Source organism: Alligator mississippiensis, chromosome 9, assembly GCF_030867095.1.
Source record: "Alligator mississippiensis isolate rAllMis1 chromosome 9, rAllMis1, whole genome shotgun sequence".
Lineage (NCBI taxonomy): Eukaryota > Metazoa > Chordata > Crocodylia > Alligatoridae > Alligator > Alligator mississippiensis.
In genome coordinates this window covers 27,711,271-27,737,092 of record NC_081832.1, presented here as the reverse complement: position 1 = coordinate 27,737,092, position 25,822 = coordinate 27,711,271, and the positions used below count along the sequence as shown (strand labels likewise).

At 43.4% G+C, this 25,822-nt stretch overlaps 1 protein-coding gene across 5 annotated transcripts in view; it reads left to right on the top strand.

Annotated features, from left to right (window-relative positions):
- Positions 1 to 25,822, top strand: part of CBFA2T2 (CBFA2/RUNX1 partner transcriptional co-repressor 2) — a 117,591-nt gene that overhangs the window by 40,690 nt on the left and 51,079 nt on the right. The window contains exon 1 of one of the 5 annotated variants that reach the window (XM_019482336.2): positions 15,753 to 15,977. The exons of the other annotated variants lie outside the window; for them this stretch is intronic. The gene's annotated coding sequence lies outside the window, so the exon portion shown is untranslated. Of the gene's footprint in view, positions 1 to 15,752; positions 15,978 to 25,822 lie in introns of those variants that run through there. 5 annotated transcript variants of the gene reach the window in all.

The window sequence follows — 25,822 nt, the reverse complement described above, 5'->3', positions numbered from 1 at the left end:
CCAGCTACCCAGAGCCGGGGTAGCTGCTGACAGCCACAGAGCCCGGGCTGGGGGAGAGAGGTGCTTTGGGTGGGGGAGCACAGGGCAGCAGGGCTGGGGGGCAAGGGGCACAAGCAGGGCATCCTGCAATGTACCCCTTGCCCTCATTTTGTTTTTCTGCTATGCCGGCACTCCGGCACCTTCCGAGGTAGGCATTGTAGTGTTTTTTGGCGCTCCAGCCAAAAAATATTGCCTATCCCTGATAAAGTCTATAACCATAGGGGCAGTTTATCCTTGAAGAGTACGATACATGTGGAAGCAGCCATGAAATATCGTGGATTCTTCAACTACAATGATTTTGTTCCAGTATTTTTAGTGCTTTTTAGAAATGCAGTAACATTATTTCTGTGCAGTGCTTGTGAATTTCTCACTGGAGCAATTGCCTCTAGATAAAACTAGAAACCTAGGCTGAAAGGGAAAAAACCTGTTTGTTTTATTTCTTTGTGATGTCCAGGAAATAAAAGCAACTACTGGCTTGGTCTGGAAAAGTTGGTAGCATGATAGAGGGATATGCAGTACCAGGAAGTAAATTGTCTTTGAGGATCCTTAAGCCTTATAGCATAGTTGAGGCAGTTGGTACTATATTTGACCTGAATAGAAGATTCCCCCCCAAATAATTAGATTCTATATATGGAAAATTTATAAATGGTATAATTTTTTAGGAATAGAATTATTTATTGGAGGTTTGCCTTGAACCTGTCTCCCTCCAGCAGGCAAAATAAATCTGAAGGGTCAGATAGCCCCTTTGCTCTCTGCTTCCCCCTCTGCCTGCCCCCCCCCCCCACACACACTTTTCCATCTGGCAGCCCTTTTCACCCTCTTCTTACTGTCAGATGCTGTTCTCCCTGAGCTCATGGAAACAAGGAGCAAATATGAAAACAATAACCTTGAAAATAAACATGGTTGTAGCAATTTGCATATAGCACTCATATACTTAGTTCATCCACAATTGGTATATTTCCTTTTTTTTTTTATATTGCTGCAAGTTTTAGCACAGATAGTCCATAAATGCACATTTGAGCAACACTTTGGTACCTACTTGGTACCACCTATTTATACTTGTTGTATAAATTGGGTGAATCTACATGTGTAATTAATGTGATGTTATAAACTCCAAAGCAGTTTGTGCTGGAGTACACTGCTCCAAGTGCAGTGTTTACACATGTGCCCAGGGGCAGAGCAGCCCCAGGCTGGCAGCGGGCTCAGAGGGTCATGCACAATGTTGGCTGCATTTAATCAGCTTCATAGTAGGTTTTCATTGCTAAGACATGCTGCTTCTGGCACTGCTCTAATGATGGACGATGTGTTTAGTGAGATTTCTTTGGATTATACGTGTGGACTTTTTTTCCCCATGCCAGTTGGGAGAAAAACTCTGTCTTGTATTTCAGCAAATATGGTATATATCACATTCGTATTATGGTACATATCCTAAGTTGCAAGCACTATTCCTTCTATAATATGAAAAAGTTAAAACATTGCAACTTTGACTGTTCTTGCTTTGTTGAGTTTTAATGTTCTGTGTTGCTGCTTTCTTGGATCTTCTGTTTTTGGGGGGCTAAGACTCAAGTAATTGTTTGAGATGGTATTAACAAAGAGTACTCTGTGGGACTCTCCTAGTTAGTTACCCTATAGGTGGGGGTGGGGAAATCAGTGTTGTAACTGAACATTTAAAAAGACTTTAAAACAAACACTTGTGTAGTCACTTTTCCTGGCAAAGGGAAGACTGTGTTGACAGATGTTGCCTGCAGTGCAAATGTATATGATTGTTGAAACTCCTTAAACAATTAGCTCAAAATGTCAAAGATTTTCATTGTCATGTATAAAAGATTAATGCTGTGGCTTTTTTTAAAACAACCGGGAAGTGATTAGTTAACTACCTTAGAGAAAGATTTCAACCAGTTTATGTTCAAATACTTAGAAATATCCCTGATCTTCCTAGCTGTGAAATGCCTAGTTATAAGGTTTGCAGAGTTCGGAGTGATGATAAATTAACCTCTGAAGCTGAATAGAACTCTACTTGTTTGGTATCTTCTGACCCTGCCATTTGGAAAGTATTGTCTAGTTACAAAGCTGTTGAACTAACTGTTAGATTTCATCCTCTTCAGGCTGGGTTTTACTTTCTCCAAATAGGATTACTCATATTTTCCATATTTCCTTGTTTTGTTTAAATACCCATGACAGCTATAGGACTAGGATGTCTTGTCAGAGCAAGGTTGTTAGATCTAGGAATAGTTCCTTTTATTTGAAGGATATAGACTACAAGTATTTTTTCCTTTCACTCCCCCAGTCCAGTAGCAACAATAAAGATAACTTTTTCTTCCTTTTCTTTGTATGGTGAAAATAATAGTAGATTGTTTGTAGTGTCTGTCTGTTTAATTCATTAGATTTGAGCCTTCATTTTTAGCCCTTTATCTTATTTCCTGTTGGTGTAAAATTGCAAATTCCATGTACCCATGCAGTTCAAGCTACAAATGAACTGACTTCATTCTGGGTTTGTTCCTTTCTTTATGTGGTGGAAACTCAGTCATGTCAGCTAATCATGACTTGAGTATGAAGAGGTTTTCCCATTCTAATTTTCTGCTTTCTTGATCTTGAAATTGCTGTAAATAATAAACATCACTCACATAGTTACCAAAGAAAGCACTATGACTAGGCATGCTTGACATGTGAGCCTGTTAATTTACTTTGCCGTATGATAATTTAAATAATGAATGTTTTGAAAAACAAGGTGTATATTAAATATTCTGAATTTACTAGATCTTCAGTCTGTGCTCCATAGAGGAGCACGTCTAGCTTTGGTCCAGCTAATTTGAATGGGACTTAACCACATTTCCTCAGGCATCAATAGGCAATCATCCTCTCCTTTAACTTCACAAGCATCTCTTCTAAGTACGTAGTCCATTTTGGCACCAACAGCTTTTTGAATAAGGAAGGCAATAAAATGTTTGACTTCGCTGCCAAACATGGAGACTAGAAATGGAGGAGGATTCCAGTTGGTTTCCATCAGAACTATGAAATTCCATTGAGCTTGAATTTACAATTTCCATTTAGCCTGATAAATGACTTTGGCTGCCCTGGTGCCTTTGGATTTATTTTCTGTGCAGTAGAAAGTGGAGCAGGGGCTTTCCAGGATTGCCATGAATAACTGTGAGGCTTCTTTCCAAGGTAAGAGCACAGAAAGCAAAAAATAAAAACATGGAATTATAGAAGTCAAAATAAGTTCAGATTTTGTGTGCTTGCTATGGAAATTGGTTTGAAAGACAAAAAAATATGGCCAGAAGCTGAAAAAATTCTCCAATTTTACTTGCTTTCCCCAGAAACCACAGCTAGCAGCAGGTATCAATAGTCTTCAGTGTTCAGGCTTTATTTTCATAGTTCTTTCCATGGAACATTCCCATGTGAAGATAGTAGAACCAGATTAACGCAGAGACAAGGAAAGCAGTTTTTCTAGATACTGCCTGCAGTATTAGTTCTTTCAATGGTGGTGTCCATGCCTTCCACTGATGTCTGTGTTACAGAGTTTGTAGCAATGACTGTTAACAGCAAGCTAGCTAGTTGCCTGTTTTAACTAGAGGTTAGTTCTTTTGGTAGTTGATATTTTGCCTTTTCATCTTTTCCCCTCGTGCTTACAAAGGGACAATTATTAGGTGAATTAGCTCAGCAGAAAATAGCCTCCAGAAAAATCCTGCAACAATTGGAGTTGTTGCACCCTTTCTCAATGACTGAGTCTGTGATGGGAAAACATCACAGATGACCTTTTCCTCTGTGAAGAATCTTAAAGGACACATGAGCCTTGTTGTTTAAAGGATGGAATACTACACTATCTGTCTGGGGACCTGATTCTACTTTCAGCTGTTTCAATGATAGGTTTCATGACCAGAGATCCGGGTTGTCATTTCCCACAGGAAAGCAGAGAAAAACATGGATTTTCCCTGTACCTGAGGAAAACGCAGATTTCTCATTTTAACGGAGAAACCCACAGATATTGCAGTTTTGCAAAGAACACTTTGCAGGTCAGCAGGGTTCCAGCCTGCAAGGTGCTGGGAGGGAGCGGGAGGAGGGTGGTCAGACAGGGGGTGCTATATGCAAGTATAGGCAACCCCCGCTTAGCGCTCTTAATTGGTTCCTGAAAAACAAGAGTGTTGAGCAAAACGAGCATTAAGTGAAACCAAAAGTGGTTGACAATCCAAGATGGCGACTGCAAGTGTTTTTAATAACCCAAGATGGCAACCGCAAGCGTTATAACAAAACTTGTTGAGTGCTAAGTTTAATCGGGTATCAATTTTAAAATGAGCGCTATAGCGAAATAGTGCTAAGTGAAACAGCATTAAGCGGGTGTTGCCTTTATATATGTACATGGCCTTCAGGCAGCCTGAGGCCTGAGGCTGTGATGTGCTGCTGGAGGGTTCTGGAGGGGGGGGACTCAGCAGGGGGTGGTTCTGGCTCCCCACCACTGTATGTACTGGGAGGGGCAGGAGGGACCTGTGCCTCCCAGATCTGTGCATGGTGTGGGGGTGGGCGCAGGCTGCCTGCTGCAGGCCCAGCTTCTGCCATACTGTCCTCTGCTGGAGCCTCCACAGCCCAGCTGCTGCGACCCAGCGCTGCAGGGCAGAGTGAGGCCATACAGGGATCTCCTTGCTGCTGCAAGCTTCTCGCTGCCCTGGCAACACATCCAGGGGCACACATCTTGTGCACATGGCAGCAGCATGGACGGCAGCACAGGGTTGTGCCCCTCACTGCCTCATGCTCAGGGGATGCCTTGCCAGGGCAGTGCAGAGCTTGCAGCAGCAAGGAAATCCCTGCACAGCCTCACTCTGCCCTACCATGCTGGGTCACACTCTCTGGGCTGCAGAAGTCCTGGGAAGGGCAGCAGGTTTAGAGCCCAAGATCACAGTGGGCAGCCTGCCCCACGCACAGATCTGGTGGGGGGCACAGGTCTCCCCTGTGCCCTGGGAATGCACACAGCTGCAGGGAGCTTAATAAGTTGCTTAATTTATTGATGAGGATGGGGTGAGAGACAGTGTCAAAGACCTTCTTAAAGTCTAGAAAGACTACATCCACGGCAACACCATCATCCAAGGATTTAGTTACTTGGTCATAAAAGGCAATCAGGTTGGTCAGGCAGGACCTGCCTTTGATGAACCCATGCTGATTGCCCCTGAATATGATCTCCCCTGCAGGCCCCCCACAGATGTGCTCCTTGATGATTCTCTCCAAGATCTTCCTGAGCACCGAGGTGAGGCTTACAGGCCTATAGTTACTTGAGTCCTCCTTCCTGCCTTTCTTGAAAATTGGGACCACATTAGCCAGTTTCCAATCCCAGTGGGTGCTAGGTGTCCTCTAGCATCAGCTGTGGATGTGGCCAGCAGGTTCCAGGTGAGGATCAAGGTGTCTACCCAGGTCCACAGCTGATTCTGCTGTATTAACACTGAGCTCTGGTCCTGGGCAGTTGTCCTTATTTCCACTGGGAACTTGCCAGCAACAGCAATCTGATGCCAGCACCTTCCCCGTGCAAGCTGGTGTAAGCTGTAGATGGGGCTGGGACATTGTGGATGTCGCTGCAGGGATGGTTTGGATGGACAGACAGACAGAGATCAGGGCATGCAGTAGCTGCAGGGACAACTCAGGCAGGTAGTGGGCAGAGAAAGAAATCATGGTGTGCTATAGCTGCAGAAACAGTTTGAGTGAGGAGGGGAAGGAGAGAGGCGGAGAGATGGCCCACAAGAAGAAACCAAACTCATAAGTGGCTCTGCAGCCAAAATAATTGCCCACCCCTGGCCCAGAGGTACCTCCGCAGTACTGCATTGTGGTGGTGATGGTACTGTCCTTGTTTTACATCACGGGTGCTTAAATACCGGCCCATGTGGATAGTGGAGCCATTGCATTTGACCCTTGGGGCTCTACATGGGGCAGGAAATTTGATGATGTGGGAGTGGTGGCCATTAACTGTTACCTTCCCCCTGCCAAATTCCCAAGCCTCGCACTGCCAGTCAGTCGGGCCATGCCCCCTCTGCTGCATCTGGATTGAGGGCACACCTCATTCCCCCTACGGGGCCAAACCATGCCCTGTTTCTCCCCTGGAATTGGGCCATACTGCCCCTCCATACACACACCCTTTTTCTCTGCAGGGCCAAACAATGCCCCCTTTCCTCCATAGGGCTGTGCCACACGCCCTTCCCCTGCAGGTCCAGATTGCAACAGACTGCTTCCCTTCCACCCCCCACCTGGGCAGATGATGCCCACCGTGCCCACCCTGGTGCCATATTGGAACCACTGGTGAGATCCAGCCCACAGACAGACTGGGTACTATCCATCCAGTCCACACAGGGAAAAAGTTGAGCATCACTGTTTTATATAATAGTCCAGTGGTTAGCATGCATACCCAGGAAGAGGGAGGTCTGGGTTCTAGGTCCTCAGCTAAAAAAGGTTCAAACCTACATCAGCCCTCTCTCAGGCTGTAAACATTAGATTTTAGAGTAACCTGAGTAAGGACACCTTTCATCTGTCCAGTGTTGAGTGCTCAGCTGTGCCACAAGGCTGCATCATGGTGCTGGATGGATAGCAAGTAGGAAGATGGCTGACTTTTGGCCTAACAAGTCACTCAGCCAGGAAAAAATGTCCTTGATTTTTGGTATTTGCTCCCTGTATTGCTTATGCAGTTTGCTAGGGAGGCTTTGGAGGAGAAAACAGATAATCCAGATGTGCAGGCCAGGAGCGATCTGGGCCCTTTTGTACACGCGGGCCGTGGCCAGCAGCCCAGGCACGCGGGGTCGGAGAAGACCGGAGGCGAGCTAGAATTAGTCACGGATGCTTAATGGTTGATTTAAAGATTGTTTACTTACACCAAAGGTGATCGTGGTGTAGGCTGGACAGTTTTCCAGGTACAGCTCCGCTTAAATCCTTGTTAGAGGACTACGACAAGTTCGCTCTCTCCCACGGAGTTGTTGAAGCTCCGTGGGTTCGTCTGTTTCTCGTGCAGGAAGGGATATGTCTAGGAATCTATCGGCAACGGGGAGAGGCCAGAGGCTGTTCAGGCCTCTGTTGCCTTTTAAGAAATGCGTTGGGTCCGTAAGGATCCGCAGCGCTTAGAGATCTTCACGCAAGGCGAAGGTTTCTCTCTCACTCCGATTTCTCTCCAACTTGGGCGGAAACCACCCAAGCTCTTTATACGGCTAGCAAGCCAATCGCTAGCCACCACGTGTGCATATTTTAGAACTAGCCAATAATGTGGCTCGAATTCTCATACAAATGGCGGGAACTCTTTGCACCGAGCATTTCTTAGATGCAAAAGAAATGCACCATGCAAAGAAACCTACAAATTGGCGGGAAATTCTCCGTTGCACCGGGGTTCTCTTCTGCAGCAGAAAACTCCACCATGCAAAGAAGCTGCAATTTAGCGGGAAAATAATTTAGCAGTGCTGAAGCGCACACAAGCAAAAAATCACAACTTTGGGTTGTGACACCAGGAAGCAGGACTCAAACCCAGGACCTGCACCAACCCCCAGTTGAATGCCCCCTTGTTCCAGTAGAGAATCAGACTCTATTTGCTTGCTCTTTCTCTGGCTTCATGACTGAGTTTCTCTGATAGCTTCTCAGAAAGCTTTGCCATTTGTGATGAGGAGTATATTATAATAAAGTGCACAGACTCTCAGAAAAGAGAGTTTGTCGTATTAAAATGAATGCTGTTGTGACACATTTGGTGAAGCTTGCTTTTATGTGCAGCATGAATAGTGTCCCCATCATTCACTTCATGTTATGGGTACCTTAGTGTGGCTGCTCTGCAAGTGGTATTGTGCAGCTTCACATTTATATTTGAATGTAGGGGTGCACCAATAGAGATTTTTGGGGATGATACCAATGTCTGATTTGCTCATCGGCACAATATCGGCAAGGAGGCACATCGGCCAATATCTATCTGATTTCTAATACAGCATAAATCTGTTGTGGATGGGGATGGGGGAGGGAAGGGGCATGGGGGGGGGGCGGAGGGGACATGCTTCCCCCTTGTGGTGAGGGAGGGGACAGGAGCAGGGACAGCCACTGCCCAGCTGAGGTGGGGTGCGGGACAGACCCGTGTCTCATGGCAGGGTGCAGCTCCCACCACTGCGTGCAACCCCCTCTGTAGCTCTTGCCCCAAACCCAGCCCCCAGCGAGAAGAGCACAGAGCAGCCCTGGCTCCAGCCTGCAGCTGCAGCCTGCACAGATCCAGGGCACATGCCACCCCAGTAGGGCAGCACCTGCCCCAGCCTGTCCCCTCCCTCACCACGGGGTAGGAGCAGGGGTTGATCTGCCCCCTCCACATCCCTTCCCTCTCCCCTCCCCTTCTACCACAGCAGACTTACCAGCTGGAGGCAGGTCTCCACGCTGCCAGGATGTGCTCCTCGCTGCCTGTGTGCTGTGCTGTAGCCGCACGCATGCACAGGCATTTATCAGCCAAATTATCAGCCCCATCGGGCCAATCTCCAATACAGCCAATTTTCTTTATATCAGTACCGATCTGATATTGGACCAATGTATCGATGCATCTATATTTGAATGACTTAAAGAATTTAAATTAGATGATGAGCATTAAGATGTTCATCTAGCTCCATCATGGAGCCTGTTCATGCTACACTGCACTGTGGGTGGAATCCTGCCATGGAGTTGGTACCTTTGGTCCACAGGAACAACCTGCCTTGTGGAGTATCCACAACGGGCATTGAGGCTTGCATGTCACACCCTTATACTGCTACTGCCTGAGAGAATGGAAGGGAGACTGGGAGTGTCCTCTTTGACTCCAGTATTGGCCCCTTGGGGTTACTTACTGCTGAACTTAAAGCAGTTTTATGGGGTGTTGGGTAAAATTTACAGCAGCCCTAGGATCCAGTGAAAGGATGAGCTTTAATACTTGCTACCTTTGCAAACTTCCTTCTCCCCCCACCTGCAAGTTGAAATATACCCAGTGATAGTCTGTCTTGCTTCTTTTAAGTACCAGTTCTGCAAAGACATTCTGGAAATCAAGGTAGGTTATTTGGCTCATGAATGCACCACAGTCATTAACAAGGATTTTGTGGGTTTGAATGAGCTGATGAGGCAATTTGATTTCTAGTTCTTTTTCCCTGAGGTCGGATGGCGATTTAACTTTTGGGGGGGCAGATTTAAATCAGAAGCAGGAAGCAGATCTGTTGCCTAGCAGCCTAATTAAATTATGCTACCTTTCTGTGCATCTTCCTTCTCAGGAAGAGTATAGAGACATACTGCTGGAACCTGAGCATTTGGAAGAATGTATTTGGTCAATGACAGAGATAAAAATTGTATATTTTTTGGGAAAGCATCTAATTTTTTTTTCCCTATTCCCTAATTATGTCATCTCTAGATTCAATTACCTGTCCACATCTGCTAAAATGGACTTTTCCCCAAGTGGTGATTGGGGCTATAAACCAAATATGGGAAAATAATTCTTACATATTTTGAGTGACAATGGCTTGTGTGCATGTGTGTTGTATGTTTACCTGGTTTTGTTGCCTAATTTAAAGGTTCTATTTCGCCTTGATCTCTGATCTACTAAGCATGTAGGAGAAAAGGAAAACTTGACTGAACTCGCCACAGGTAGAGACGAGCCGTCTGAAAAAGCAATTGCAGCACCAAGGGAAAAGAGAATGCACCAGCAGCTGTGGTTCCGGAGCAGCTGCTCAGTGCGGCTAAAGCGACTGTGGAGAGTCTGTGGAGACGTCCCGGATGCCAGAAGAGTGGGGAGAGCTGAGTCCCGTACCAAGGGGTGTGGGATGGGAGGCTCCAAGCCCCAGAGTGCCAGCTATGGGCTGGCAGGAGAGCTCGGGAGAGCTCTGGTGAGCCATTGAACTCTGGCTCTGGCAGCGCTGCAAGGGGAAAGACAGCGCAAGTGGCGGGAAAGCTCCGTGGAAGATGGACCAGCCACGGGAGAAGCAGCCGTGCACCGAACACAGTCATGATTAGTTTCCTTTCAGTTTTTGTTATTGTTTCTTGAATTCTCTGAAGAAGGCCAGAGTGGGTTGGCCTGATAGTCAGCCAGACAGGCTGTGCCCTGACCACAATACTGAAACAAGAAAAAAAGAGAAATCAGCCACGAGCCAGAAGAAAATTTAGAGATGAGGGCAGAACACTCAATATGGGTGCAGCGTCCAGGAAGTGCCTTGATTCAACATGGCTGACCCAACTAGAGAGCATCTAGTCCAGAGCAGATGGACGTCCAGCTCAAGGCAGGTAAAACTGAGACAGGGTTCCTTCTTTTGTGTTAAATCTGAGAAGGCAAGCCCTACCAAAGAAGGGAGAGGTGCCTTGCCTTTGTTTTTCCAAGGGGGCAAGACTTACCTGGGCTTAAGGGAAATCCCATGATTCCTTTGTTTCGTGTTATGATTTGTTCCTTTGAGACGCTCGCAAGCCTATATAATGATAAAACAAAAGGACAGGACCACCCATCAAGATCCAAGGGCGTTATTGGTGGCATAACATTAGGGTGGCACTAGGATGGAGTTGAAGTCCCAGAAGAGGAAGGGGAGGTTGAAGTCCCAGAAGAGGTCCCCTATCCGGACCCTCCACTGTGGTGAAGTTAGACACCTCCCAATCTGAAACATCAGCAAATGTTAAGACATGGCAGGCTAGAGCCAAGTAATTCCGCAGTGAGTTGAAGGCAAGTAAAAGCGTTAACGACTATCTGGTCCAGGCGGGCACCAGACCACTGAGTTACTCAGCTTCCACTGGTGCCTCTCTGACACCAAGACATTCAGTATTTTACATACACTTTGTCAAAAGTGTCAAATGCACCAAAAAAGGGAACTTCCTCAAGCTAACTTTTTGTTTACACATCTTGTGAACAAATCCAATCTTTACCTGCTTTAATTTCTGATGATATAAAATATTAACTGACAAGTTACATATCTGTAACAAGCTGATTGTAATTGTAAACTGTGGACCAACTTTTAAGGGGCACAAACCTTGATATTTCAGCTCTCTAAATGAAACTCTCCACCAGCTTTTATGAGTGAGTGCTATCACTGCTACGCTAATAACAGGCTGTGGGCAGGTATACTATAGTGCGAAGGGAAACTTGTTTAAAGGGACACTCAGTAGTTCTAGGAGGTTATATTTGTTCTTACTAACTTGTGCCCAGTTTATTTGCGCCCAGTTTATATTCTTTTCCATCAAGTAAACTAAAATGTTAATTACATTTAATTATAATGAACTCTGTTTTCGGCTCAGATGTTTGACTAGTTTTTTTAAAACCAAATTTAGAAGATGATTCCCGCTAACTAAGGTTTAAAGCCTTGTGTTTGAACCATACTGTAGATTACTGGGGACTTAATTCTCCTTTGTAAGAGTATGCACCAGAGCACTGTATCTGATGCTTCAAAACATTTAATACCGACAGGTGCGAGAGTCAAACTCCACTGTTTGGGCCTTCTTTGATGACCATTAGCACTTCACCAATATCCACACTTATGTGCTGCCCTTCTGCTCTCACCTGCCATATCTTGTTATTATTCATTGAGCAGAAGGCTCCTGATAGTTCTGGGGCTATACCTGTGGGACCATAGGTTGCCTTCTCAGGGCTCCTGTCTCAAAAGGACTCCTGCCTTTACCCTGTCCACTCACCAGCCAGGTGTTCCCAGGCATAAACAAAAAATGGAAACTCCTGAAAATCAAAATAAGTGTTCTAATACCTGACAGATGGTCAGGCTTGCCCAAAGATCCTAGGACAGTACTTACACAAGATCAGTCCAAATTTCACACAGTTCAGTAGAATCAATGGTAAACAATAACGAAGAACGTAAAGTACTTGGAACATCTATGTTCCTGAACTCACAGTTAGATGTTCTCGAATGTCGTAACCTCAATCAGTGTCCTAAGGTTCTCTCTCCTTTCCCAGACCTTTTATTTCTGTGGCTCGCTGTTCTGGGATCCTGCTCCTAGGCCCTGATGCTGGACACTCCTCCGATTGTCCAGGCCTCCGGCAGTCTCCTCCAGCTCTCTCTGTGCAGTCGGCTCTCTCTAGCAAACCAGCTCTTGCTGTCAGGCCAGCTTTTCCCACTCTGCCAGCTCTCACTGTGCTGTCAGGTGTCCCCGGCGTGCCAGCTCTCCTTGGTAACCAGTGCAGGGCTTCCGGTTATACTGGAAGCTGCCGGATGTCCACCCACGCACACCCACTACACGCTTCTAAAGCGCGGCTGAGGCTGTTGGTCATGATTGCTGCTCCCCTGCCATCACATCTCCTCCCAAGAGGTAGGAGATACCACTGGCCCTTACTGGACCAGGCATTTTTCCATTGTGCCCCAAGGCTCCTTCCCTAGTCTCTCCTCATCCCACATTCTTCAGGACATGGGGAGGCAAGCTCCTAGAAGTACCAATGAGAGTTCTGCATTCATTCTTTGGTAAAGCTTAAAGGAAAGGTTAGAGGAACATTGGTGCACTTCCTGGGTCCAATAAATTCCAATTCTGGCCTTGCAGACTGAACCCCAAGGCCACATACAGACTTACACTTAAGTGATTGGAAACCAATCTAGACCTGTAACAGAACAGAAGTTCAGCACACATAGACTGGTTTAAAAATGGCAGACACCTGTCCAAGATTTGCCTCCCCCACCACAGGGCCAATGTGTGTTGCTTGCTACCTATATAAACTATACTGCTTACAGAAAACTTTATAGCTTGGATCGATTCTGCCTCAGGCTTTTTGAATATCTATACCTAGCCCAAGTCAGAGGTGTGGCTTACCTCAGGTGCAGTTACCTAATTGGTCAGGAGCACCCTCTTCAAGCAGTTTTATTTGGCTTTCAATTCGGTGTACTTTTAGGGCACGGAAAAATGTGCACTTGGAGCAGTTTCAAAAGGTGAGAGGAGCTGCTGCTCCTCCAAGCCTCACAACAGGTGTCTGGATAAATTCTGCTTCATCCAGGGTTAAAGTTGGGGCAGTTTAGCTCACTACAAGCTCATGCACATATAACAATTAGAGCGTAACAGCTGACACACACTCCTAAGCAGTTTGCCCATTATTTTTGAAACTACTCCAAGTGTACGTGTGGCCAGACTCTAAGGCCCAATCCAGCTGCCGCAGAAAGTATAGCACCAGCTTCCACAAAGTGTTTTTTAAAACCTTTAGAAGCTCCTTCTTTCTTTCTCCTTTTATTTTCTCCCCAAAGAGGAACCAGGAGTGCTTAAATCAGGGGCAGGCAAAATGTAGCTAGGCACTTTCATCCAGGTGAGACCCACCAACGAATTGTACCCTGCCCAGCCCTTCTGCTCATGAAGGTGGAAGTAAGGCTCCCATGTATACACACCCTGCCAACATACCTTATTATGCCTCACTTCTGTGCTCATGGGCAGAAGGACCTGACCCAGCTTACAGCAGCTTCCCAGCAGGGCTGCTGCTGCTGCCGCAGCCACTGGCAGATCTGTTTGGCTTCCCTGGGGCTGGGGCCAGAGGCAGCACAGAGTCCACACCCAGGGGGGCGGCAGCAGTGCGGAGCTCTGGTGGGCAGGGTGTGAGACAGTGTGAGGTCCCCCCAACAGCCAGCACTGACTCACTTAGTGGTGCTGTGGCTCATAGTGGCATGTGGGCAGCACATGGGATGGCTACTGAGCATGCTGCATCATGCCCCATCCTGTGTGGGCCCAGCTCCCAGTGGCCATGATCCCAGGACAGTGCAGCTGCAGCACCAACAGGAAGTGAGGCAGTGGGAGGAAATGGGGATGTAGGTGGCAGCTGGGGAGGGCGGAGGAGTCTGCGCACTGTGCAGCCCAGCCCAGCCCCAGCTGCAGCAGAGCAGAGTAGTGCCAGATGCAGCCCATCATCCTCAGGCTTCTGGTGGTGGCTGGTGGGCTGGATATAGCCCACAGGCCATATATTGCCTGCCCCTGGATTAGACCATTCAATCTCTGTAGGACTTCCACAAACATGGGGCCTGTTCCTCCAAATATTTATCATCAAAGCAGAGTGATCATTACTATGAATAGTCTCATGTGCTTGACCCTTAGATGTTGTTGTGCTGGAGCTGTGCAGCAAAATTCTTGGGAAAGCTCAGTAAACTTCTCTACTGTCAGTCATCCCCCTCTGCCAATTTTGTCCAAAATTCTGATTTTATGGAAATATTTAATTTGGGTTTTCAAGTTTTTAAAAGTCCACTATTGGTAGCTGTTTAGGGTTGTGTTTTAGCTTGTCATTACTTTAGCATAGCTCTTAAACGTTACCTGGTTCTTGTGAGAATGTGAGAAACCTGAATAATGTCCACAGGATTTTAGAAAGTACTGAATTGTTTGATTCTGCACAGCTTTAAAAAATGCAGGATGGTGTAGATGCTGTTTAAAATAGATCTATATTTCTCCAATTTTACCCCCACACAGCTAAGTTTTCAGGACGGAACATTTTATGCTGGTGGGGGAAGCGGACAAAACGCACATTCTGACCTCTTCTCCTTCTCCCAAGTCTAATGGGATCCAATTATTGAGTAGTCATATTAGTGGTAGCTCTGTCACCATTTCTCCCCTTAAAGAGCTAGAACCATTCAAACAAAGGCATCCTTTTATAAACAGCCTTGATTGGCAAAGTGAACAAAAAACTGCTAGTTGGCACACTTGCAGCATCCAGGTCCATATGTAAAGCACTGGTGTGATGTGGCCACTATATCTGCTGCCAGCTATGGTGGGTAGTCCACAGTTCACCTTGTGAAGTAGCATCTGTGAATCAAGATTCATGACAGAAGTATGTGTGTGTGGTAGGACTACTATATTTAAGGACTTGAGAAAATCTCTTCAGGTCAGTTATGTCCAGTGTCATCTTTTTTGAATCTTCTCAGTTACTGCTATATAAACCCCACTGGCTTCTCTTATCAGGTTATTAAACATGAAGGATGATGTTCTTTTACCATCTGGTCATGTAAGGGTTACTCTTTGGTCATCTAAGTGGTCATTAGATCTAATGGCCTAGACAACCAAATGGAAATAGAATCTGGACCAACAAATGGTTGTAGAACATTACCCTAAGACTTAGCTCTTCCTTTACCACTTCCTCTGTTATCTCAATAGCATGTTAGCCATTGAATTGTTTCCCTTTGAATTGTCCAGGTTTAGCTTGGTATCCTTGTAACATCAAAATCTTGTTATCTTGTTGTTGCTTCTGATTGTTAACACATGCCTGCTCTGTGTTGTTGCAGACTCTGGGACTGAGATTTGAAAGATAGTTTACATGAAAGATTTACGTGCTCTGGGAAGAGTTCAGAAAATTAATTTGCTAGTTTACTAAACAGCTTAGCAAAATCCATTTTTTTTTTAAATTGAGTGCTAAAAGAAAGGCTTTCCCCAGTCTTATAGGCTGTCTACCAGAGTGATTTACAGCACACACGCTATATAAACAAGACCTGCATCAGCATGAAAGAATCAAAGATTTTGGAGAGGGCAGTCCAGTTGATAATTCAGTAATGCCTCACCCTGTGAAACACCTATTGGCTGGAGGCTAGTGTTGACGGTTTTAGCATAATAGCATTGCTATTGTCAGCCATAAATAAATTACGTGTATTTAACAAGTTAATGTCAGACTGGCTGAGAGTCACTGGTAGGTGTGTACTTAGTGACATCAGCTGGCAAGGAGCCCTGGTAACAGAGCTGGGGGGAAAGAAGAGGCAGGGAGCTGGGAGGGTGTGTGCCTGTATCTGGGTATTCTGGCAAGGTAAAGAGCTGGTCTGTTTGGCAGGACTTCCCATCTGGGATCCATCTGTGTTTCCCTGGAATTGGACAGGCAGCTCTAGTCAGTGAGAAATCGCAGATGTGAGGGAACTGACACATGTCCAGCTAATGAAAGGAGAAAGGAAGGCTGGTCGCAGGCTGTGCTGGAAGATTACGAGCAGAAAAAAAGAAAACATTTCATTTATATTTCAAAGAAAATAGGTGTATTTGACAGCAGCTGGATTGTTGTAACCTCAGTGTTTAGGGTAAGCAGTATTTTTTAAATTGGATTGTTTTAAAAACATGCATTTTTGTCTGTTGTTTTAAGCTGTGTATTGGATTTGCAAAATGAATAATTTTCCTGAGGTTGTGAGGATCAATTCAACCTCAAGTACAGGTAGTGGGAGAGGGGGTGTGTGTGTGTGGGAACGTTCACATATGCAGTACTTTGCAACATCACTCTCTCTTGAGCCACCTCAATTTGACTGCAGTGGTTCTGCTGTGTCAAAACTTCAATAGACGAGTAGACTTCATGCATGGATTATGCAGCTGAAAAAATATTAAACTATTTCTGAAAGCACTGCAGTATAGCTTTTGCTCTCCTCTATGTTGCTATGGAAAGGTTCGGTTTTCCTGGATAAAAGGCTAGGACTCAGCGTTTTCTAGACAAACGGGAACTGAGAAAGCAGGAGGGATTTTTAATGCAATATTTTTTTTGATTATATCAAGTCTTATTCTCTTGTATGCACAATTATGTTTAAAATATAATGTGCTTTCTTATAATAGGAGGACATTTGTAGGGATTAGCTTCATAAACTGTCTAAGGTTCTCAATTTTAATGCTTGGTTATACATTTCACATTGCTTCTCTGCATTGTGTCTGAGAGTACTGCCTTTTTGTCTTTACACTCTTAACACAGCCACTGATGATACTTGCATTTAAATCTCTCAAATCAGTTTTGCAGTAGAGTAACATGCATAGTCCTGTGTTAAGATTTTCATTGCATGACTAGTTTGCTCTGTACCTTGGATTCCATTTTATTGTACTGTAATTCCTAATTATTTTACTTGCATCTTAAATGTGCTTTTTATTTTCCTTTTTAGAAAAGGTTTGGCAGTTTTAAACTGTTTCTGTTCTATCTAGACAGACCATTGTAAAAGCATACCCATAAGCACCCAACCAGCTCTTAGATCTGGGGCTGAATGGGTGTGTATGCCACTAAAAATGATTAGCGCTGTCTCTCTCTTTTTCAGCACTAAACTCCTGAGCAGCTGCACATGCAGTCCATTTTGTTCCCCCTGTATACATCAGTGAAATGCTGCCCAGAAGCGGCAGATATGCCAAAATCTACCCTCAAAGTTTGGAAAGCTCAAGGCGAGGGAGATCTTGCTGCAGAATCATAGCTGGTTGATAGTTGTTGGGTTGCCTACTAAATCCCCATGCCAGTGCAAGATTATTCCTTATTGTGTTCTTACTAGCGCTTTGTCCAGGCTAGTTCTAAATGTGCTAAGTGACAGGGCTTCCCTTGGGAGACTGTTCCAGAGCCTGAAAGATCTCACTGGCAGGAGAGGGGTCTCTCTTGCTGTTCAGACTAAAAGTCCCCATTCCCAGTCCCACTCCATTATTCCTAGTTGTATGTTATTTTACCCTTGGAGTTTACAGACATTTGGTAGCTGCTGTGCTGTTTCCTGCATCCCAGCGCTAGGTTGAAAAGCATATAGAAAATGACTTTGCACTCACAACCATACCTAAGCCTTTGTGTTTGCCCCTGCATTGCTAGCACCACCCTTGTTAGGGGATAGCTGTGTGACAGCATACAGGGCAATCCTGTGCCAGTTGCAATCCAAGTTTATAACAGGATGAAGGAAGCCATCCAAGGGGATGCAAATACTTAACAGTGACGTGTGTCGCATTTTATTTGTACCAGGGTGAACGTTTGTAACTTTATCAAATTCTGTAAGTTGTTGACATCTTATAATGCCTGATCTCGGTGCTACTCAGTGAGGCTAGCTAAATATATCTGGTTCTTGATCCTGCAGTCACTATGCAAACAAAATTGTGATTAAGGTAATGGAAATTCTGTCTACATTAAGACTACATAATTGAACCAGTAAGCTACATAGTTGCCAATTTCATCATCAAATTCTTCAGAAAACTAATGGATCCCAAGGAAGATGAGATGAAATGGTGGGGTTTGGGGGGAGGTGGATGTTTTGGGTTATTCAGGCAGTGTCTGGGGAAAAGCCTGTAGATCACAGGGATACAATCCAGCAATGTTTTTTTTTGGTTTGTTTTAATGCCTGTACCTTGTCCAGAATTATAAGCATAGTAGTTATAGAGAGATTGGACAGCTCATCTGGGCTAAGGGAAGATCTTTCCAAATAGTCTATTAGGTAGAATCATACACAGGTCAGATTTTTTAGCAGTTCAGAAGAAGTAGATGCTCCTTTGGGACAAGTTTCTTAAGGATCTCGTTCTGGCTTCTTTACACATACTGCATGGTAGCTAGTTCAGGGAGTAGTTTTGTCAATGTCAGTAGAGTCACTTGCAATATAAAGTGCTATTCCAATTTATTGTGGCAGAATCATATGTTGGTTTCTGTTTAAATAGAGAAAAGTTGCTTTTCCCCTGTGTATAACCATAATGAGACTTTGCCAGAATAGTGTTTTTTTTTCTGGACATCTGTATACCAGAGCAACGGCAAGTTGAAGGGGATTTAGAAAATGATGCAGAATTAAGCAACCTGAGGGCTGAATTGAGAAGAAAAGGTAATGAGAAGTAAGCATGAGTTGTTTGAGTAAATGATGTTTGAGAGAAATGTGATGACCAATGCAGAGGATCTGAAGGAGATAACTCTAAAGGCGGGAGCAAAGTTGCTACAAAAAAGGGGTGCAACAGAGCAGAGAAAAGCTTGAGCTAACTGTGGGTATGGATTTCATATCTGAGGCAGTGTTGGAGGGTATGGAGAGGAGGGAAGGGGTAGCCAATTTGAAACTGCACCAGATAAAACACTTGTAAATGCAGTTCTACTCTGAATATTGAATTTGGACAAGTGGAACCTCTTTCTGCACAGGCCTGCATGCTGTATTTGTGAGCCATGTCTGCTGATTTCTTCAGTGATCCTTTGTTATAATGAAAGACTCATACATTTCAGTAGGCTTTGGATTGGGCTCCAACTTCTTCTGTTTGATTCTCCTAGCTGTACAGTCAACATCACCAGGAGAGTTCCCTTGGATTTCTTTTAGTGTCTCATTAGGAGAATTGTTTACTAAGTCCAAATTGGTTACACCTTTGTGTACCCACTGGCAGTCAAAGTGGTTGTTCTTCTGCCATTCAGAGCTTAATCTGGCCAACAGAACTTTTGTTACAAGTGGTAATGCACAAGAAGAATAGAACAGTGCTTGACTGATGATATTCAGCCTAAGTCTTCAAGATAGGCAGTTCTAAAAATAATCCAGAAATCATGGCAACTGGAAATATGGAAACTCCCAATGTTTCATTTAATCACCTTTAGTAGATAGTACTGTCATTTATAATAGCACTAGTTAGGCATGAACTGAATAACCTGTTGGCTTTTACATCTGTAGTTTCTGTGATTTGGCCAAAAAATATTAATTTTATTGGTAAGCAGACATAACCCCCATAATATTACTAAACGGGCAAATAAAGTGCAACAGGCTCTCTGGGGGAATAAGTGGAGGGAAGTATTTGTTACCAAGTTTAAAGGCTGCATTAGAGATCATTTTAAATTTGACCAGTAGAGAGAATTGTGTTGTCTCCTGTGGTCTTTTACCATGTAAAAAAAAAAAAAAAAAGATTTTTCTTCACTTAACTCTGGTTAGATCATAAACCAACCTTAAATGAAACTAACTCTGCATTAATATGTATATATTCTATTGTTTTGCAGAGGTCAAATATAAAATTATTTCCAACAAAATTGCTGGATTTTTGGTTGTAGCCATGTCTCCTTGGAGACTCCTTGAAGTCTCAGACCAGCAAAGACTCCCTATGCCTGAAGAAGGGTGACTGCGCCCAAAAAGCTTGCTAAGAACTTTTTTCCAACTACTCAGTTGGTCTAATAAAAGATATCACAGCTACTCAACGAACCTTGCCTTCCAACAAAATTTGTGTGCTGATCCTTGGTGGTAGTACAGCTTTATCTTATACAGAGAAGGGTAAAATTTTCATTAAGTGTTTTTTGCTATGTTTTTCCAAAAGTTCTGGGGATGATTCCTGACCTGAATCTGAAACCATCTTCTTTCTTTTCACAAGCAATAGCAAGGACCTGGGAAGCAAAGATCTTGTATATAAAGTGTGGAATTAGGAAATTTGGGGTCAATTCCTGGTTGTATAAGAGATGTTTTATAAGACCTTGGTTATAAGATCTTTATTCCATCAAAATTTCACCATGTATAAGTTGGGTATCTTCTTCCCAGTGTTAAGACACTTAATTCACGGTATTTTTATAGAACTTTCCAGAGATTTCCAAGGACTTTATGACGTAATTACCTCCTTTGCTTCATTTTGGGCAGTGATATTTATGAAAACATACCCTGAGTTTTAAAAACAGCGCGTATTGGATTTTATCATTCTCTGCCAAAATCCAGACTGCCTCCTTTCATGTAAGTGACAATTGTCCTTTTGCAATTCACAGTCAATTTGGGGACATGATTTTGGACAGAAGACCTTTACAAAGTGCTAGAGCTTTTAAGAGCCTACTATTTCTCTTCAGTTAGTGTGGAGGCTGAAAAGCCAAAAATCTGTCAGTTTTCTTGCAAATAGTATGACTCTCCCAGTCTGACCATGGAACTTAAATAGTCATCTGTGCCAACAATAGCTCCTGTCTCAGGGGAAATGTATTGATAGCTGTTTGTCATTTCCCTAAATTTAAGTGTGGACAAGAAGGGAGTGTGCAGAGCATGCTGCAGCTTTGAAAGAACTCAAACCTGTTGCTGTGCTGCAAGCTGCGAATGTTTAAAGACCGTGTATTACTAGGCTGAGAAGTTGCAGTGGGATGAGGGACTGTGAGGGTAACAGATGTGCTCTGCGCTGTTGACGTGTGCCGGCTCTGTTTCTCTGCTCCTAACACCAGGTGCAGCTATTGTTCTGGCTGGTCTCTATTCATCCAGCCTCGTCTGTTACTCTGCTCTTTCTAGCTCATTGTTTTGAAGGAAATTAGCATTAAAAACCCATCCAAAACCCCCATGTCTCTCAACTGCAGGTGACTGTTATTGGCCCCAGCTGCCACCCTTGTGCTTGATTACTTCCATATGGGGTTGTAGTGAGAAGTAGTAGCCATTTATTGATTTTTTTTTTCCCCCCCCCCCCCCACCCCCCCACACGGGCTTTATTGCTCACAAAGAACAATACCCTGAAATCTATTAGACCCCCCAATAGGCTTCACATCGCAGTCAGTATTACAACTGTGATGAACATTTTACAAGCAAAGCTAATTACACCCTGCCCCCCTCATCCTCTTCCTTCCTCACCCTTTAAATGTAAAACAGCCAAGGGATGATTGGTAGTAAATTAAATCTTTGAAATAACCAGAGATGAGACTTCTAGCTAACAGGCAAATTCTCCTGGTCTTTGGATGATCTTTACTGTAAAATATTACTTTATCACACCTATGAACCAGATGAGCAGACTGCAACTTAGCGGGCCACAAGAGAAAAAATGTTGCTGTTTTTTTACAAGTTGGTTGTTAATTTCATAAGTTTCACAAATTAGTCAAATGGGGGAGAAGCAGAAGAGACACTTTTTGAAAAATACAGAAGAGGAGAGCAAAGCTCTTTCTTTTCAATAAAACTTATTTTAAGACTGAGGAGATGTAGAATGGTATTCATCTAAACAATTCAGTGTGTGATTTTTACCACAAAAGGGCATAATAGGTTCCCCATTTTTATATCTGTAACTCTTGGTTAAATATGCTAATTATATATTTTTTCAAAGTGTTTTATTTTTGTATGTTGGGGTGTTTGTTTTTAAGCAGCCAGCCCTTTTCAGCTAGGATTGGGAATTCAAGCTGTATCATTCTCTTTGGCTTGTAGACCAAGCCACTAGCTAGGTGGTGTGGAAAGGGGGAGGGTAACTCCTTGCCCTGTTATACTTGGGCAGCGCTGTAGCACAATTAACTCACATTTTGTGATGATACATGAACCAGAGTGAAATTAAATGCTGGCTCTCTCATAGAGCTGTATTGGCTTTGGAGACTTAACGGTAGCCAGAATGGATGACAATTTATGTGGTCACTAAAATCAGCCAAGGTAACAGTGAGGGAGCAAATGTTTTAAATAAAGGGGTTCATTTTTTTTTTTATATAACAGGTTTTCATAATCAAATTAAACTAGAATAGAATTAAAAGGCATTTTAAGAACTTAGTGCAGTATTAGTCCAGATAACTTCTCTATAGTTCCATCTATGTAATTTTACATGTGATAAAAGCAAATTACAGATTTATGGGTTGCTGCTTCCACAGGAAAATGTATGCAAGGTTTCCAGTATGGCACAATACTTACAGTGACTGCATAGAACCTAAGTCTGCTCAAACTGTAGCCTTATACTTTACCAGTTTCTAAATAGGTTACTTTTGGCCAACCAATTAAGCTGAAGTGCAGTGTTCCTCAAAGCACTCACATAGCAGAGCTATCCAGCATAAATAAACTCTTGCACCTTGTGTGGCAGGCTGCTGTGGGGAAAATTGACACCACTTATAAAATGGCTTAAGCACAGATGCACTTTCTGTGTGGTGCTCATTGAAGACAGAAGCTGATTAGGTTTTTGTGAAGCCCAGCCTTTATCAGTTGTAAGGCCAATTTTCAAAAGCAGTTGTCTGAACCTCATATACAAATCTTGCTTTTCTAGACACACAGGAGCACTTAGCTATTACTTATCTACCTTGTGTGTCTAAACATTCATTATGTAATTTAGGTGACCACTCAGAAAAACGGGCAGTTTGCATTAAGAACACGCCCTGTACTACTACTGTAACATAAAAGCATGGGCTGCTGGTTAACTACTGACTGGTGTTGAAGATATTGTGCTTTAGTTCGAACTCTCCTGCTGACTTGTTTATGATCTTGGGAAAAAATTGCCAGTTCCTCAGCCTACCTGTTCCTTCTTTTAGCAGCTGACAGACCCTCAACATCAGGGTAGATTTGATTTAAATCAAATCAATTTAAATCACTGGTCAGGAAGCCTCTATTTAATCATTGTGTTCTACAAGAAGTGCATTCTTGTTGTTTGATATCCTTTATTCATTTCACTTCTTGAAACATTGCACTTTTAGAGAAAGATAAGGGCTTGACTATGTGTGTATATAAATTTTCAGAGAGACAGTAGGGCTGATGGGTGGGTAATCATCAGGACTGTTATCTCTCATCTCCATATACTGCTGTGAATATGGATGGTACCTCTGGAGACAACAATCTCTCCCTATGCCTGAAGAAGGGTGTTTCTGACGGAAAGCTTGTAAAGAGCAATTTTTCCAACTATTTAGTTGGCCTAATAAAAGATATCACATCCACCCAAAGAACCTTGTTTGCCTGTGATCTCTGGAGACACAAATCCACAGTTTCAGAACTGGAACTAAGTACCACAGAGATGCTTAATGGGATCTTCTAGACTGAGCACTGAGTCCCATTAGGTAGAGTGGTTTTCTTTAATCTTTACTAATCTATAGAGGAGCCTCTGAGAACTCCGTAAGATTGGACCCCTAATATAGTTCATGCCTGTTGTGACCTTTTTATAAGACTTCAGGAAAAGGTTACATGGATATATTGTCTCAAATAGTATATAATTAAAAGTTATAAACCGCATTCCACGATGATATCTTTGAGCTTTAACATATTTTAAATTAAAACTATATGTTTTTTAAAAAGCATCTTAAATTAAAAAATACAATTAAATAAAAAAAAGATTTAAATTTAAAAAATCCATTTTTTATTATTATTTTTTTAAATGGTTAATTTTTACTACCCCCCCCCCCACATTAAATTGTAAGACTTGGAGTGCAAGCCCAATGGCATGAAAGCCATAGGATTGCACAATATCTGTGTGACCAGTGGCAATGACACCAGGAGGGATTCCTCTAAATTCACAGTGCAGGCAACTCCTCAATACCAGCAACGTCTGCATTTGAGGAAGGTTGCTTAAGCAGCTCCCAACTGGGGTTATGTTTCAAAGAGGGCAGCCTCATGGGATTGACTTTCCCCTCACGGTTTCAAGAGTCTATCCAAGGGTAAGTGGGCTACATCCTTTTTCCCATTCCAGTCAGTTAAACATTCTTCAGGGCTTAATAATGTACTGTTGTTGAGTGGCAGCAGTATATGTGGCACACTCCGCCATCCTTATTTCCAGCTATTGTAACATGTTGCCACCCCCCAGCATCTCCTGCAGTAGAATATAAGTGAATTCTTCCACACCCTCTAAAAAGTCATTTTAATGTTAAAATGTTAGTGGAGACCAGCCAGGCTTTTCTGGATTTCACGAGCAGTGAACAGCCTGTGGAAACAACCTTACGCCCAAAACTTCTTGCTTGAAGTAAATTCCATGTGGGCAAATCAATGAAGTGTTGGCAAAGAAGAAAAGGGGAATTCCCACTAAAACATAGATACTGTTCCAGTAAAGTTCACAGGTCTTCATAACCCTCCACCTACCCCTCTCAGGATATAAGGGAGCCATCCAGATATGATCAAGTGGAAGGAGCTTTGGAGAGATTATTCCCTTCATCTCCCATCCCTATGTTTCAGATTGCATTTAGAAATAGCCTATTTATCCCCCTGGGGTACCACGTCCCTAAGCAAAGGAGCTATGTCAGGATGGCAGGGGTGCTCAGCTCACCAGAAGTGTTTTCTTCTCATATCAAAGATAAGAATTGGCTTTCCCTTCCATTGCTCACCAGAACATCTAATCCAAAGAAAAGAATGGCCAAGTAAGGCAAAAGTACCTTTTGGACATTTTTTCTGATTGAACAGAAAAGGGCATTATTATTATCCTGAGGAGAGATGGTGCAGTGGCATCCCTGGTCAGGACAGAGTGATCTCTCTGAAAGCAATTGTTTCAGCTACCTTTTTGTTCTGTTTGTTCATTCCTCAGAATAATGGACATGGTCTTGGACCATGACAGAGTCACAGGTACTACAGTCATACCGAGATTTAATAACAACAACAGGTAAAAGAATAACTTGGTGATGAAATGAGGCCTCATTGCCAGCCTTTGGGACATTTATTTCATCTACTTACTTCTCCAAGATCATTCTGTCTTGGGCAGACGAGTTTAACTATGTAGTTCCTCACCAGGGTAAAATGAAAGATATTTCTAGCTTCTGCATTTATCGCTGAAACCTCTTTGGAGTTTTTTAGATTTGCTGGCCAATTTCTGGCTTTAAAGTCCATACAACGGAGATTTCTTCTTATCTGAATGGTGGAAATGTAGCCAATTCATTAAACACTGTACCTAGTTGGTTTTCACAGGGCAGACTTTTTAAGGGTTCGGTAGTAGGTATTCTGGATCTTGATGGATAAAATGTTGGAGTTTAGAAAATTATTTTGGAATGTACACAAGAATGGTAAGACGACCTTTCAGAACATCTCTAGCAACTTTCTTCACACTTCTATTAAACCTACAAAGTCAAATACTGAACTTAGGGGGTTTCTTCTCCCTAATTAAATTAACAGACCATATGGTGTTTACTGAGAGTGCCTGTGAGAGGGAAGGTGCCTACCTACTGTATCACTCTTTTTCAAAAGAAGCTGCTTTACCTGATGTCACTGTTCTAAAATCCACATGTTCTTTTCAGTAGCAAATGAGATGGGGATTATTTCAGTCACCTTCTCACTGCTGTTGGTATAACCTTCTGATCTTGCCGCTGTGTTGTTTCTTAACCTTGCCTGCATTTAGAAACCACCTGTTTTCTACCAACATAACCATCTTTGTTTCTTACAGAGACTCTACCCGGGCCAGTCTCTTTCACCCTCATATAAATAATTGTTGGTTTCAGGTACTTTGGGGTGGGAGGGTTGGAGCAGCATCTCCATTTTCTAAATGTCATTAATTACAGTAATTAGGAAAATAGCATTCCCTCTTCAGAGGGAAGTATGTGGATCAGGAA